Source organism: Triturus cristatus, chromosome 12, assembly GCF_964204655.1.
Source record: "Triturus cristatus chromosome 12, aTriCri1.1, whole genome shotgun sequence".
NCBI classification, from domain to species: domain Eukaryota; kingdom Metazoa; phylum Chordata; class Amphibia; order Caudata; family Salamandridae; genus Triturus; species Triturus cristatus.
The window spans coordinates 289,583,191-289,600,237 of record NC_140595.1 but is presented as its reverse complement, the minus strand read 5'-3'; the positions used below and the strand labels follow the sequence as shown (position 1 = coordinate 289,600,237).

At 44.7% G+C, this 17,047-nt stretch overlaps 1 protein-coding gene across 2 annotated transcripts in view; it reads right to left on the bottom strand.

The window, feature by feature from the left end:
• The window catches only part of ADGRG1 (adhesion G protein-coupled receptor G1), a 316,709-nt gene that overhangs the window by 275,261 nt on the left and 24,401 nt on the right, over positions 1–17,047 (bottom strand). Inside the window, exon 1 of one of the 2 annotated variants that reach the window (XM_085640099.1) lies at positions 2,017–2,105. The exons of the other annotated variant lie outside the window; for it this stretch is intronic. The gene's annotated coding sequence lies outside the window, so the exon portion shown is untranslated. Of the gene's footprint in view, positions 1–2,016; positions 2,106–17,047 lie in introns of those variants that run through there. 2 annotated transcript variants of the gene reach the window in all.

Here is a 17,047-nt window from a genome sequence, read left to right as displayed (position 1 = left end):
CCACTTCCTGTCACGAATTCAGTACTGATGAAGAACGGGGAAGATGAATCGGTTGATTGTGATGTTGCAGCTAGCTCTTAGGGTGTAGGGAGGGCAGTCCCTAATTTGAGCCAGTGATTGCCGGACTTAATCATCAACACCTGCGCTTTTCAAGAGCACCAGTTAAGAACACATTCATTTATGGTAGGCACGGGGAGATTAAGTGATCTGCATAGATTCACAGGATGTTGAGCGGAGGCTTGAACTTGGTTCACCAACTTTGAATCTGGCATCTCTGGCCATTACGCCACACCCTCCCACTACTTTTAAGGTTAGTAGTTGGTTCTGTTTTAGGCGGCGCTAACAGGAGAAATGGGCTGGTGCAAGCTGCCTCCTGACGAGAGCCCCGACACTCATGTTTTTACAAATTAACCACTAGCAGAGGGTCATCTCGAAAGAGGAGTGAAAGAATGTACGACCAAAGAACTAGAAAAAGTACCTTCTTCCTAGTTTGCTGCATAAATCAGGTCTTTCATAAGAAGAATGGCCAGCAGTGGAACCGTGGAATGCACTTGGTGAGAAAAGATAAGGTGGTTCCTACATCATCATTGAGAGAGAAGATGCTCAAGTTTTGCCACACTGGCATTCCCAGATATATGCAGAACTTCATTCTGAGCGTGCTTTGGGGATTGTGCCCGGTGAGAGGATACAGAAAAAACTTGGTGTGTTAACTTGTGTGTTAATGATCTGGACAGTGGGTATTAAAATGGAATTATTGTGTGTTTAAGTAGAACGCTCTTGTATTTCCTTATAATAAATGGGATTCTACAATCCTTGTTTAGAAACCTGCCTCTAACCATTTATAATAGTCGAGGTGTGATGCCCATAGTCCTTTATTATAAAGAAATGACGTCAGAACTCATCTGTAATAACTTATGTCACAATGCCTGCAGCCAGGGCTAGCAGCTGAGGGGAAAGGTAGGTCAGGTCACAGAGCACAATTAAAGCAACTGTTTAAGGAGCAAAACAAAAGGCTGCTTTTCTTTCTTCTGCTCTGTTTTTCTAGTTGTATAGTGACAAGCAGAAAAGAGATATTTATGTCAACATGTTTATCTTTTGCACGGCTTAGTTACTTATAGAAAGTTAGACTCTTTCTGCATATTTCTACACAATCGTAGGTACTGTGGCTTTTTTTTATCTAAATGGCTTGTATTAAACTGATTTTAATATCTTTTTGCAACAAATATCTGACAGCTGTTTTGATGTGTTCAATTTTGCTCTTGAGATTCTCTTTGTATTCTTAATGCTTGTAAACATGCTCTCTCTTTTCATATGAAAGAGTTATGCACCGAATATTTGAGTGGTTTGTGGGAAAAGTAATGGTTTGACCATATATTATAAGGAATAAAATATCCCCTGCTGTTCATGATAAGGATTTTGCAAGACACCTCGGAGTTCCATAACCTTAAAAAGGATCTCACCTTTCAGCCTCATTCCTCTATAGGGTCATGGAACTCCTCAGTGACTTGCAATATCTTTATGATATACGGCAGGGGGGAAGTGGCCTAAGATTTATGGACTATCCCTCACATACAGATTTGCCTCAAGTCCTGTAAATCTATTTTTTGACAATATTTTTTCCTTACATAGCGTTTGATATCAATCTATAGCGCGTAGTCCAGTCCTGTGGCACTGCAGTGCAGTGCAGACAGGTGTTGCTCTTGCTTGATTAATGGGACTCCTTTTACTGGACCATGGCAGGATAAAAGATTGAGCCGGCCCTCCCAAACTTCACACTTCTCACCTGTACGATTTACAGAGATCACTTTGGTGGTTGCATTAATTCACTGTCTTAGCTCATTGTTAAATCAGGAGACTTTAAAATCCGATGTGTGTTCTTTTTAATGTTCTATGCTGTTGACGCATATTTGACAGATCCTTAATCTCTGGGAAGCACTACCTCTTGGGTCGTTATGCCACAGTAGCCAGACTTTACTGGTCTTACAGAAAGTTCTAGAAAGGGAGTATAGAGATTACCTTTGTGACGCAGCATTTCCGTTGGCTCCATCCAGCACGCGAGCCCTCTTTCCCAATTCTCAATTTCAAACGCATCCCTGCCAGACGAGTCCAGAAAGCGGGTCCGAGGGACTGGGCACTGTCCTGCAACAGTCGGCCGGGGGGTCTCTGCATGCCCTGCCCTGTTGTGACTTCCACCCGCCTGCCGCAGCCTGTACCTCTGGAATGACTTGTAGCCTGAGCTCTTGGACAGGTGCAGGGTTCGAGCCTGGGGTCTGGGTGTCAGAGGTGAGCAGCACCCCTGCTCCGAGTCTGCTTTGGGCTGACCCCTCTGTATCGCAGCTATTCTCAGCTCTGTAATTTGACAGTTCCCTGCTCCCAACCCCCTGCCTACCCTCGCCTCCTTCTACGAGTCACAAATCTGGAAGGTAACCAACTATTTAACATTTAGCGTCGGCCGGGCCGAAAGGTCAGAGGAGGCTTTGCAGATTGTAACCGCTGACCCTAAAGCTCAAGGAAACCCCAGGATCGTAGACCGAGGCGCTTATCGGATTCCTTCAGCACTCGGAGACTATCAGTGGAGGGGTGTCAGTGTTGTCACTCAGCTGCAGCGCATCTTGCATTGGAACGTGGAAAAACGCGGGAGGGGCGCCCCAGAAAGACACTGAGCGTGAAAGGATGAAGTGTTTTGACATTTGAGCCACTAAGTGCAAATCTCTTTGGAATGATCCGCCTAACAACGGAGCAAACACTGGTAGGTTTGGATCATAAACCACCACAGCTTCTGCTAAAAGTGGGCAAGTCAATATTTCATTAGGTGTCTGGAACAAGTGCCAAAATCGACCACTTTTGTAAACACCTGCCCCACTCCTTTATGTGTGTGACCTCTTGTTCCCTATTTATTTACCATTAAACTCCCTCTCAGAGCTGACAGTGACCAGTTAATGACATCCCAGAGCTGATGGTGGGCCAACCAATGACATGAAAGTTCTCATGAAGGTGAAGCCAAGGATATCCTAGAAGTGATGGGGGTGAGGCCAAGGGTATCACTGGAATGAGGGTGCCGAGCCAATGGCATCACATCAGCAACAGTGGCCCAGCTGATAACATATAAACAATGGTGGTCCAACGGATGTCATCATGGAACTAGTGGCCACCCAGCTGATGGCATAACAACACTGATAGTGCCTCGGTCAATATCAGCGGAGACCTCTCAGTATTCAGTTGATATAACTAATGGTGGACCACCCAATGATGTCTCAGAACAGATGGGGGCCAAGCTGATGACGTTGCCAAAGTTGATGTTTAGAATTTATATAGGACACAATCTGCGATTGGTGTGGCAGAACTGAAGCGCCACGGAAAATAATATTACAGAGGTTATGGTGCCTAGTTGATGAAATTACGGAACTAATGGTGGCCCAGCCAAAGAGATTACAGACCAGATGGTGGCCAAGGCAATGGCTTCACAGATTTGATGGAGCGTAGTCACTGACATTACAAAATGAACAGCAGCCCAGCTGCTAATAATCACAGTAAATTGTGATTCATAATTTGAAGGAACTACATTTTGGAAGAATTATATCTAGAAGTGTGAAAAAACATGGCTACAACATTCCATGTATTGAGTGTCTTGTTGTTCGACTGAAATCTCACGGTTGTAGATTTGATAGTACTTGAGGGGAGCCATGCGAATATGGGCATGAACTCAGTTAAAATTATGCAGGGGGGAATAAGGCAACTTCATACTCCCGCACTAATTAACATCAAAGGATAAGTAATGTTCATCAGGCAGAAGATGCGAAAATCAGACCAATTACAAGAAACATATACAAAAATTGATGTCTACATTGATGTAGAGTTTATAAAAAATACAGTTTGTAGGGACTATCGAAGGGGCTGCAATGCCATAAAAATGGCCAACAGTGCGCTACATAAGTGCCAAATAGCAACAAAAAAATATCTTTAAATAGAAGAGATGGGAATGTGTCCAGGGAAGGTCGCTCTAGTCAGGCAGAAGGCTTCCGGTTAGACACAAATAATGAAACGCATCCACTGAATTACGCTTGGGGTTGGACAGTTTCACTGCTCAGCTTCCGTAAACAGACTTTCAAATCTGCCTTGCACGTTTCCCAATCTCCCAGGTTCAGAGATCATGAACCTAGCCCGTGCCACTGACCGGCTGGCATGATTGCGGAATTGCCAATACGCGACTAATACTTCATATCCCTATCGGTCTTCCATAGATGTGACAGGTCACCGACTTCAACCTCTCAGGAGCACGATACTTGACTGCTTCTGTGCCACCCTACCAGCCTTTCATAGATAGCCCCGATGTATGAGTGACTGCCAAAGACCTTCCTACCTTTCAGAGACCCAACATGATTTCAAGGCGCCATGACTCTCAATTCACTTAAAATACCTCACAAAACATGCCCTTTAATCCCACAGTGACCTCACAGGGTTGAACCCTTGACCCTCCATTACTCCTCAGCAGCCTCTTTTGTTGCAGCTCAGGCTCTTGGTGACCCTGTTGTGTGGAATGTACAACAGTAAACACGAGTCTTGAGCCATGTTTACTTTCTCTCCCTGCTGCTACCTTCATGACCCGTGAGACCAGGTTTGCTAAAGAACGAGCTTGGGACAACACTCTACCCCAAATGATGTTCACGGGAAGCGCCATCCAACGTGAAAATCTCCCAGTTTTCCCACACAATAGTCCCTTTCTGATCTCAGGATCCCGGAAATTAAGTGATCCATTGATAAGAAAGTGCAACCGCCTTTTATGGGCTCTGTGGCAGTCAGACCTTCCGGTACAAAGGTCAGACTGTCTGGGCCTTCATTAGGCGGTCTGGATGGGTTGGGTCCACAGTCAAAATCAGCCAGAAATGAAACAAAGTCAAAACAGGTCTGGCTCGCCACGTGGGAGGGGTTCAGTGTGTTTACTTATGAGGTGTGTTCACAGTCGTATTTATTTGAGGCTTTGTAGATAGTGGGAAAACACAGGGTCTTATTTAGAGCTTGGTTGACAGGATACTCTTTCAAAATGTGACAGACACACCGTCCACTGTACTACAACGCCATAGACTATCATGCACTTTTAATACATTGGAAGGGACACCCGCCACGTTTGTGACAGAGTATCCCATACGCCAAACTAAATACGGTCCGTAGTAGGTATGAGTGACATAGAATACAATCACAGAGCAAAATCACATTGAATTTACCACGTCTGGTGGTACACAAAGTGTCTTACATCCCATGCACACCTCCAGGTCTCGAAGATCCTCATATGCTATTGTTGTGGTAGAAAATGTGTTAATTTACGCTTGAAATCAGAAATTATGATTTGCTGAAACAAGAAGTTGTTTAAGAGTTTTCTGCCCTTTCGCAGAGGCATGGTAAACGCTCGCTGTTCTGAGTGCTGGGATATGTTGTTCCAGATTCTTGGACCCGCACCAGAGAAGGATTAGCTGAGAGTTCTTTGTGTATTGAATTTCGGGTTTTCCAGAGTTGGTGTTTCATTGTCGGGTATATTTGTTTTTACAAAGGACATTTAATTTCTGTGCTAGCTATTGTGGATGGTTCACGTTTAGCACTTTGTACATAATGCATGTAGTTCTTGGGATACATCCTCTTGCCGAAGCCAGTTTGGTACTTTTAGGATCAGTGAGATGGGATCAAATAAGAGATTAGCCTCGCCTACAAATTCAATCCCAACTTGTGGGTGACTTCAACGCAGTGATTTTGCCTTCAATGTCAAATCTACTGTATCAACCCTGCTTCAACATGGCTGCCTATACTGTGGTTGGCACATGGATACAGCATGTGAATTGCACTTTGATTCCTCTCACTGCTCACTTTCCGCGTTGACCCTGTTGGTTTCCTGTCTCAATTTCTCTTCTCTCTGTAACATTGTCCAACATAATTTCTGGCCTGTTCTGATCTCTGTAGACATGATCTGGCCAGCTATCTGGGCTCCTCCTGGCTTTATGTCTTGCCATACCTTTTCGCCTTGGATTTTTATTCCTGTCCCTGAGCTGCCGATAGGTGATTTCTCATCTACACCCTCATTGTGAAGGTAACAAAAGAGGCCTGTCCCTTTTGGTAGTGGTAAACCTTTCGTACAGCCACTGAGGACGGTGCTTGGATGGACCACTGCAGCACAGCAGACGTGTGCAGTGATTCGTCAAGGCTGTAAGTCCTGCATACTCTCATGATTAATAGGTATTAAATTACGCTTGTATGGAGAAATGTTGTTTCTTGCCATTCGATGAATTCATATGTCCTGTAGCCATTTTCAGGATTTTCCGGCCAAGGGCAAAACATATTTAGTGGGCCCTCTTCAAAACAACTATGAGTTTATTACCTATTTTCAGTTCATTCAAGCCCTCATGGTGCCAAACAATATTTAATTATACAATAAACTTTCAGAAACTAGGGCACACGAGAACAGCTGAAGCTCAAGCTACCTGGTGCATGCCAGTCAAATAGTACCAAAAGAAAACTCTTACAACATTGATAAAGAAAAGACAAAGTGAAAGAAACGTCGTGAATGTTTAGCGAGCTAGTCCATAATACTAACATAAGCACACAGGGCTGTTCTATCTATTTTCTTCTTCATTTCACCTTCCTTACAATCTTTCCTATTTACTTCTTTTCATCTTTTTATGCTTGTGTCTTATCTGTTTGTCGTACACCGTTTCTTCATTTGCCTCTCTCACTTCTGTTATTCTTTCCAGTTTTAATGATTTCTCCTTCTCTTTCTCTCGTGTCTGACACACGCTGCTACGTGTAACCCCTTTCTTGCACAAAGCTGCATGTCTTCACAGCTATTTTTGTACTTCATAGATCAGATATCTACATCTACACATAGAAATAAGAATCAAAACTTGCAGCTTTAGAGACTACCTAATACTAGGCATGAAGTGAGCTGGGCTCCAGTTAAGGGCACTATAAAATAGAACAAGCATTGGGAAAGTCAGTAGGTCTTGCCTATGCAACAGCTATTGGCTTTGCCAATATGTTGCAGACATGTTGTACATCGTGTGGCTGCTGTTCAGTATACCTAAAAGTTAGTAGGGGAAAAGGAGAGTGGAGTGGAGTTTCGTAAAGTGGAGTGTTATGGAGTGGCGTAGAAAGTTGTGAAGTGGCGAAGAGCTGAGTAACGTGGAGTCACTTGGAATGTCATGTCATGCAGTGACATGGACTGGAGCGATGTAGAGTGTTGTGGAGTGTCATGGAGGGAGTAGTGTGTCATAGAATGGGAGGGCGTAGACTGTTTTAGAGTTGAGTGGCGTACAATGGGCTAGAGTGGAGTGGCATAGAGTGTTGTGGAGTGGTGTATAACAGAGTGTAGTGGGACTGAGGGTATTGAGTAGATTGACATAGAGCAGAGAAGTTTGTCGTGGAGTGGAGTGGCATGTAGTGAAGGAGTGTAGGAGTGTGGAATGGAATAGAGTGGAGTTAAGTGGAGTGGCATAGAGTGTCAGAGTGGAGTGGCATTGAGTGGAGCAGTGAAGTAGAATGGAGTAGTCTGTCCAAGAATAGAGTGGAGTAAAGTTGCATGGAGTGGCATAGAGGTACTTGGGTAGAGTGGAGTACTGTTGTAGAGCGGCATAGAGTGGAGTACAGTGTCAGAGTGGAGTAGAATTTAACAGAGTAGAGTGTCATACAGTGGGATATCGGAATGGAGTGTCGTAGAGTGGACTAGAGTGAAGTGGCATAAAGTACAGTGGTGCAGAGTAAATTGGCGTATAGTGCACTGGTTTTGACTAAAGTAGAATAGAGTGCAGTGACATTGAATAGAGTGATGCAGAGTAGACTGCAGAGGAGTAGAGTGCAATGGCATGGAGTGGCGCAGGGTGGAGTAGAGTGGCCGAGAATGTAGTGGCGTAGAGTAGATTGTTTGAGAGTAGAGTAAAATGGCATAGAGTGGAGTGGTGCAGGGTAAAGCGGAGTGGTGCAGGATAGAGTGCAGAGGTGTGGAAAAGAGTGGCATAGAGTGCAGTGACCGAGTAGAGTGGTGTAGAGAGCAGTGGCATGGAGTGCAGTGGTGCAGAATAGATTAGAGTGGTGTGGTGTGATGCAGAGTAGAGTGGCATAGAGTAGAGTGGCGCAGAGTACAGCAGAGTAGGGTAGAGTTGAATGGTGCAGAGTAGGGTGCAGTGGCGCAGTGTAGAGTGGCATTGAGTTCAGGGGCAGAAAGTGCAGTCTTGCAAAGTAAAAAGCCATAGAGTGCAGTGTTGTAGAGTGCAGTGTCAGAGTGCATTGTCGTAGAGAAGAGTGGTGCAGAAGCGAAGAGTGCAGTGGTGCACAGTAGATTAGAATGGCGTAGACTGGATTGGCATAGACTGTAGTGGCCTAGGGTGCACTGGCGTAGAGTGCAGAGGTGCAGAATAGAATGCAGTGGCATTCAGTGCAGTAGTGTGGAGTAGAGCAGTTTAGAGTTTAGTGGAAGAGAGTGCAGTGTTGCAAAGTAGACTGCAGTGGTGTAGAGTGGGGTAGAGTGCTTTAGTGTAGAGTGCAGTGGCATAGAGTGGTGCAGAATAAAGTGTTAGAGAGTGTAATGGTGTGGAGTAGAGTGTCATTGAGTGCAGTGGCATAGAGTATAGTGGCATACAGAGAAGTGGTGCAGAGTAGATTGCATTAGGGTGCAGTGGTATAGAGCGTATCGTTGTGAGTAAAGTGGTGTAGAGTACATTAGTGGTAGTGCAGCGGTGTAGAGCACAGCACCGTAGAGTGCAGTGGTGTAGAGTGCAGTGGTGCAGGGTAGACTGGAGTGGTATAGAGTGAAATGGCACTGTGTGGAATAGAGAGGTGTAGAGTGCAGTGGCATGGAGTAGATTGTTTCAGAGCAGAGTGCAGTGGCATAGAGTAGAGTGTCATACAGTGCAGTATCAGAGTGCAGTGGTGAAGAGTACAGCAGTATTGAGTAGAGTGGTGTTGAGTCGAGAGGGGGAGAGTGAAGTGGTGCAGAGTAAAGTCAATGACGCAGTGTGGAGTGGTGCAAAGAAGAGTGCAGTGGCATGGTGCAGAGGAGACTGGAGTGGGGTAAAGTGGAGTATGCATGGTGTGGTGGCGCACTGCCAATACAGACAAGACATTTTCAATTGAAATTGCCATTACATTTGGGCAGTCATGCAGTGTTACTGATAAAAGTATACAGCACGCAAACGATAATGTCATGACCGAGTGTATTAATTTATTTTGATTGTATTAAAATAATTGTTTCCAGCATTCTTCAGATTTATCCCAAAAAATGCTTTATCTATGCTTTTCATATTCTGAAATATCTGCACAGTTCATTTACAGGCATTTAAAATGTGTTTTCTGCTAGAAAAAAAATAACAATGTACAGCAGACCCCGAGTAGCCAGCATGATTGTCATATAAATCCTTTCACTTTGAAGTTGGAGAAAGAAAAGTAAAGATCAAGTTCCCTGGAAGACAGAGTCTGACATTTGACCTCTATCTTTGAATGCCCAGCAAATATGACAAGATGAGAACAAGATGTAAAGGCCTACTTACAGAAATTCACTTCTGGTGGAAGAATACAGTAAATACATTTTGGGCAATGGAAGGGACAAACTCAAGCTGGGCAGCCTAAAGCAAATAAAACCAGAAAATATAAAGCAAGCACATGTGAGTTGCAGACCACAAAGCCAATGGTAAGCAATGGGCGGAATGCATTCCCTGGGAAGCTTTCTGAACGCCCCCAATATGTTGTTAGCAAAGCAGACAGCTGTGACCTAAAAATAGTAGTATTTTGGCTTTTTGATGTACAGATATTAGTCATTCATACCAGAGAGGAAAGATTAGCGTCACTTAAACTATTAACATTTCCCTTGCAATAGCCTTAAGAATTCCAACAGAAAGATGGAAATCCCACCCATAATGCCTTGCCCCTGGATCGACTGCAGCCGAGGACTAGGCGCCGAACAATGCATCCAAGATGGCGGCTTGTGCCACCTCCAGGGTTTTAATTGGAAAGGAGGACTCGGGCATGCAGGCTCCTGTGTAATCCTGGTGCCTGTGCTGACAGGAGCCTCACGTGAGGGACCTGGGGCTGGAGTCGGCGGGGAGTTCAGCTGGGATTACTTCAGGAAATTGAGGCGCTGAATTTCAAACCATCAAAGGAAAAATCTTTCTACGGCATTCATGAATGCCCTTTGCCCTGTCTGCTTCGCTCTCCGTCTCATTAGAGGGCCCTCGTCTCCCCGAGGGAGTGCTGTCAGTCTGTCCCATATCATCTCCTGAGCTAGGAGTTTAGACACTGTCTGCTGTAGTTCAGGGCGGGATTTACCTGGGAGAAGGATTGCGCGCGCGCGGCTCTACCCGTCCTTTGTGTTTTTGAGGGAAGCTCGCGCCGCTACTGCCTGTGCTTGTAAATATGTTGTGTATATCCGTCGCTTGCATTCCAGCCCCAGCCCCTATTGTGTTAATCTGTGCGGTGTGTTAAGGTGCCGTCTCTGCAGCTTGCATTGCAACTTCACTGTAGTTATATGAGGCTGCCTGGCACTGCAGCCTCCCGCAATGCGTTGCATGTGGGGTATGTTTAGGCGCTGGCGCTTCTGCTGCCTGCGCTGCAACTAAACCAAGTGAATGGAAAGGTTGCATTGCCGGTCCTATGTTTTCTGTAAGAAAACATGACGTGTGCTGCTGCAACCTTGTCGGAAGAGCCACGTAAGTAATACACTACCAATGTGTAACTATTGTTGTGCTAGCAAAGACCTTCGATTTTCATTAAAATTAACATGTTTGTGGACGGCCTATATTCTTGATTATACTGTGACCCAGAGCAAAAGAGAAAGGCAGAAAAGTGAAAAAGTTACCAAACATAAGGATCCACCTCTTGAAGAAAACAAAAAAACCTGGGTTCAGAAAAACACTGGGGTGGTGGAGTGTGCGTGTCCTACAATGGTTGGACATGCACTGAGTTGTTTAAATACCCCTCACACACCAAGAATGACCCATGGTGTCATGCTTCATCATAGGGGTCTTCCCGCCCCGCTGCGGGACGGGGCGTGCTACGACCTGCGACTACGCGGGAGCACTGATGATAAAGTGCTATGTGTGATGCAAAAGGAGGGTCTGGGGTAAATGTAACTGTGAGTTAAAAAGGACCTGGCCCCTTAAGACAAAAAAACTTTAATATGTCGAGGGGGGCTGGTGCTCGTAAAAAGGTGGTGCGGAGATTCCCTACTTAATGTGTGGTAGAGTAACACTCCACCACCCCAGTGTTTTTCTGAACCCAGGTTTTTTTGTTTTCTTCAAGAGGTGGATCCTTATGTTTGGTAACTTATTCTGAGTGGAGGACGTATCCACCTCGAGTGCCGGTGCAGGGCTTTTCCTCTACACTCCCTAATCCTGTTATTATTAGAAAAGTGAAAAAGACAGCAGAGAAAAACATGATGAAAGCGGCAAAGGAGAAAACAGGCATGTAAAAGCACCTGCAGGAGCACAATAAAGGGCTAAGAAGAGCAGGGCATAGAAATAATAGAGGCATGAGGGGAATGCATAAATAGGCAGCCATGGTATTCTGCAGTGCCAAGAAACGCTTTTGGCACCTCTGCTTATATTTTTATTAAATGAAGCACCAAGAACGTTGCTTGCACAGCCACTGCCTGTGTTCTACCAAGGGCTTTAAGTGTAATGAAAAAACTGGGGGGGGGGGGTCTCCAAAAGGGGCATGGCCATTGTAATTAGGGTGTGGTTTAAAACATGTAAGCTAAAAATATGTGTTTAGCATAATGTGCCGCCCGACTGGTATTTTGCTGTTTCTGGCATTGCATCCACATATGATACATCAAGTAACATCATACCTACAACAAGGCAGGACTACTGGCTTGGTCAATGGTTGTTAGTTGCATAAGATAAATAAGCAGAAATTATGGCTTGTATATAATATTGAAAAAGCTTCCACTTACAGCCCTGGTGACAGCACAACAATGTTGCTGCTCCTGAGTTTCATAAAGAGAAGGGAAATCCAGAGAGAAAATGACTCTCTTTAAAGGATTTCCCTTCCCCTACAACGCTCATCTGGCATGACATCATGCCATAACTTCTCCACTAGTGAGAAGTGAGCAGTGAGCAGTGTGAGCAGCTCACATCAACGTGCCTGCTGTTACTGCAGTCCGGAAAAAAACAGACCGCCTATGCCAGGGCACAAAACAGAGCCCAATAGAGACCCGTTTCGAAACCCCCTTTTAAAAAACTGCCGGTGCTCAGCACTAGTGAGACCCGGTCCACTTAAAGCCCTGGTTCTACCCTTTTTCTCCATGTGATGGACCCTTTCCCTGCTGCTGCCTGCCTGATTGGTACCTGTTCTTTCCATGTGGGGTGAGTTTTCCTTGCTGCCTGCTGGGTGCCTGTTTGTTGCCTACTTGTGAGGTGAGCTTCCTTTGCTGCTGCCTGTCTGGTGCCTGTTTGCTGTCTCTGTGTGAGGGGAACTTTTCTTGCTGCATGCCTGGTGCCTGCTGTCTCCTTGAGGAGAACGTTCCTTGCTTCCTGCCTTGTGCCTGTTTGTTGTCTCTACGTGAGGGGAGTTTTCCATGCTGCCTGCCTGGTACCTGTTTGTTGTCTCTATGTGAGGAACACTTTCTTTGGTTCGTGCTTTGTGCCCGTTTGTTGTATCTGTGCGTGGAGAACTTTTTCTGCTTCCTGTCTTGTGCCCGAGGGGAGCTTCTTGCTGCCTGCCTGGTGCTTGCTGGTCTCTGGGTGAGGAGAACTTTCCTTGCTTCCTGCCTTTTGCCTGCTTGTTGTCTTTGTGCGAAGGGAGCTTTCCCTGCTCCTGCTTTGTGACTGTTTGTTGTGAAAGTTGAATGAGAGCCAGAGGTGGGCGGGGCTGTTACCAGGGCATCCCAGCAAATGCCAGGCTTCTATGTGTGTGTACGAGGATTATTCAGCCCCATTCCCCTGCTCCCCAAACTGGTTTAGACCTGTGCTAGCGGTCTTTAACCTCTATTATTTACCCAGCCACCAACTTACCCTACCCCTTAGGTAAAAAAAGATATATGTATATCAAACCAATACACTAACAAATGATGGGAACTGACATTATTTCGTCATTATTAAAAAGCAATTGGTTAAACTGCGTATGGTGGTAATTGGGCAGTATCCCTCAATCCTACCATCGACAGTTATAAACACAGGGCAACACTTACTCTCACCTTAATATTGTATGTAAAAGAATAGTCACATTGCCATGTGACATGTTCACCCAAACAGTCACTGGGTGTTCACTATGACATGAGCTCATTATCTAGATAGTAGTGTGGGATCGGCAGATCCTTTACACAATTTTCTTTCTTGTAGCCCTGAAGAAGTCGTGTGGGATACTCCCCACGACGAAACATGTGTTGGCTGGGCATTTTCGTGTGAAATAAAGGAACAACAGAACATCCAACGACTTGTTATTGAAAAAGCATCAATAAGAGCTGATCCTACTGTGTTTTGTGTGCTACATGAAATTGATAAGGACATAAGATATAAGACTACAGACGTATCTTCTTGATACCAGCGTATGCATAGGACAAGCATTTCAGTTTAATGGTGGATCTGGCAAACGGTGCAGTAGGAGGGTTCAGGGTGTGTATTTCCCTCACCTTTTGCACCGCACAGATTGTGAACAGCGAATTACGCATACTCGGGAGGCGCCATTTCCACACCTAAACACAAAACCACCCCACCTGTGAGCCTACCAGAAAATATATTATGCTATCAGCATTTCTACTATTTGTACAGTTTGCTAACCCTCCCTGAACCTGTATTTAGTTGAAGTTTTGCAATCTCTTTAATTTATGGCGTGCAGACCCTTTAGCGTAGGACCATTCAGCGCTGAAATGTGCAAACATGAAACATATGCATTTTACAAAATCTGAGGGGACCAAAGTTTTGTTTTCTAGGAGCCTGCTTCCGGCACTGCTTAATGCTGGGCGTTGCCAAATATCAAGGCCGCCTAGTCTTGATTCCGCATTAAAAAAAAAAAAAAATGTAAATCCGTATTTGTAAAGCACAAACTACTCACCCTTATGGGTCTCAAGGCTCTGGGGGCCGTCGTGGAAATTAAGTGAGCTATTGCACAGAGTCACATTGTGCTGAGCTGCGCTGCCGCTGATCGAACCGTGAACCCTGTGCTCCGAAGTCAGCTGCCCTGGCCGCTGCACCACACCTCTCTACCTTATGCCGCTTTCTTCACTTCCTACCTCCTTTTGTCACCCTTGAAGATTATTTTTCATCCCTGCTTTCTCCCTTTGTCATTATTTTCCATTTTAATTTTCATCATTCTTTTTCCATTTCCAGCCTTTCTCTCTTTTGTTCTGCATAAGGTCTTATGATAGAAGATAGGGCCTGGTACCAAAAGCGAGTACCAGTGCCCACCAGCTGCAACCACATCACAACTTACACACTGGGTCCAGTCACTGAACAGTCTTAATAATGACACTATTTGTTGGATTGATAACGTGTATGGGCATTTGTTGCTTGGGCTATCACACCGGTGGCATTATCATGTGGCCATCCACCCTGTGATATTCAAAACGCTCTTTATACTGCTGCAATATTAGAAGCTTTATTCCTCTGGTACGTGGCTTCTTGGTGTAAGAAGCCCATGACTTCTTTGAATCACTTATATGTGGATTATTGATAAATAGCCCTGATGAAGTTCAATCAACTGATCTGAACAAAACGCGTTGGCTGGATGATGCTCTGTCTGTACCAACCAAGTAAAGCTGATGACTAAATTAGATACTTGGCTGGAATCATTATCTGGACAGTAGTGAATATGATTACTGTCTATGGTGCACCACTCCATTAATTCTATTATGTTGTTCTGCATCTGCAGTTGCACCGAACGACGGCTGGTGCAGGGGTGTCTGTGCACTAATCATTGTTATACAAAGGAAACGGAGCGAAGTGTGGCGATCACAGTCCGCCGTTGGTAGTGCCTATTTAATGACAAAACGGCCTGGAGCAGGCTAGAGTTGGAGTTTCCAGACGGGGATCACAAGCTGTGATCGATATTATTGCAAGTCAGAGGAACAATGTGAAATATGTGAAATGCAAGACATTGAGCCAGCTAGACATTGCTCGAAGGGCTGGGGATTCCCACAAGAAATAATTACGTCCCTGCAAGCACAATACTAATCCCAATAACCAGGGCCACTGGAATCATGTCTCAATGCACGACTATATTATCCAGAAGTGAAGATTAAATTATGTGGTAAAAAAGATAAACTGCGCAGCAAAATGTGGCACATTTTGTGACAACATTATCTTTTCAGTTTGACATTTTAACACACAGTAATATAGAATGAGCAAAGGTTTCCTCTATGTAGTCCCAGTTTAACAGTTGAATACAGCAATCAGCAACTTATGAGGTTACCAATAACCGAGGAAAATATTTTACCACTGCATTGCACTATGTAGTCTTGTCCTTTTTATGACAAAGCCTACAGCACAGAAGTCTGGTTGCAAAAATACTTCTAGTGGGCTTTTTGAAAGCTTCCCTGGTGATAGTTTGTAACTCACATTTTCGGACTTTCTATTTGTTGGCTTTAATTGTTTTTGACTCTACAGCATCTCTTTGTCCCTCCCGTGGAGCAAAACTTGCTCACCATCGCTCCTTGTATTCTTCTACAAGTCCCAGCTTTCTGTACACAGGCCTTTTCATTTTTTTCTTATCTTGTCACATTTGCTGTGTGTTAGAGGACAGACGTCAAATGTCAGGTTGGAGCTTGGTGTTTACTTTCTTTCTCTGACTTCAAAGCAGGACCATTTATGTAACAATCCTGCTGGGTACTGGGAAAGAAAAGTTTTTGTTCTAGCACACAACATATTTTATTACGATCAAAACAAATCGGTTCACTGGCTGATGTCATTTCCACACATTGCTTGAGAGCTGTATAGTTTTATCAGTAAAACTGTATGTGCAAATGTAATGGTCATTTCAATTAAAAATGTGTTGCCTGTAATGGCAGTGCGCTACCCCACCATGCATACTACACACTACGCTACTCCATTCTACAACACGCTACTCAATTCTACAACACTCTACTCCACTCTATGCCCCTCCACGCTACGACACAATACTTCACTTCACCACTCTCCAAGCCACTCTATGCCACTTCACTCTAGCCCGCTTTACTCCACTCTAAGTCACTCCACTCTGTGACATTTTACTCCACTCTATTCTAAGGCATTTAGGTCTTTAACAAACTATTCTACTCTATGCCCCTCAACTCTATGCCCCTCAGCTCTAGGTCAATCTCCTTTATCTATTACTCATTACTCAACTGTACGCCCCTCCACTCTATGCCTCTCCACTCCACTCTACACCACTCTACTCAACTCTTCGCCACTTTACTCCACGCCAATCTATGCCACTCACGTTTAGCTATGCAGAACAAAAGCTATGTTGGTGTACAACATGGCTAAAACACATTGGCAAAGGCAATAGCCCTTGCAAAGGCGAAACCTATTGACTTTGGCAATGCTTGTTTCAGTAACTTTTACCAGCTTGAGCTAGTAACAGCTTTTTATGGCAATCCGAATACTATGCACAAGATGGTGGATTATGTGGCAACTACAGTATAACCTAAATATGGGGACAACGCCAGGGCCACAGAATCGCATATTTGTAGTGGCCCCACCAATAACCGCTAACACTATCCTTGGGTTCGAAAATAGCGTGTCACCCGTGGAAAGCACATCCAAGCCTCGCCAAGCGTAGCAGGCACCATATCCATACAATTACTAAACAATAATAAATTAGCGTTTTAAAATGTTAATTTTGAAGGGGCAGAGTAGAAATTATAAAAACAGACGCACTTCCTTTGATCTATTCACTAGAACCTAGTGTCTCAGCCTCCCATCTCTTACTACAAGACAAGGCGCAGCGACAAAAAGAGATGAGTGCACAAATCTCACTCTCACACACAACAGTGAAACAATACTCCCGCTCACACTAAAGACACATTCTCCATTCAAGCACTGACTTGGAGTAGCGCGCTCCTCCTCCACAAATGCGGTCTGGTGGCTAGTCCGGAGTATGA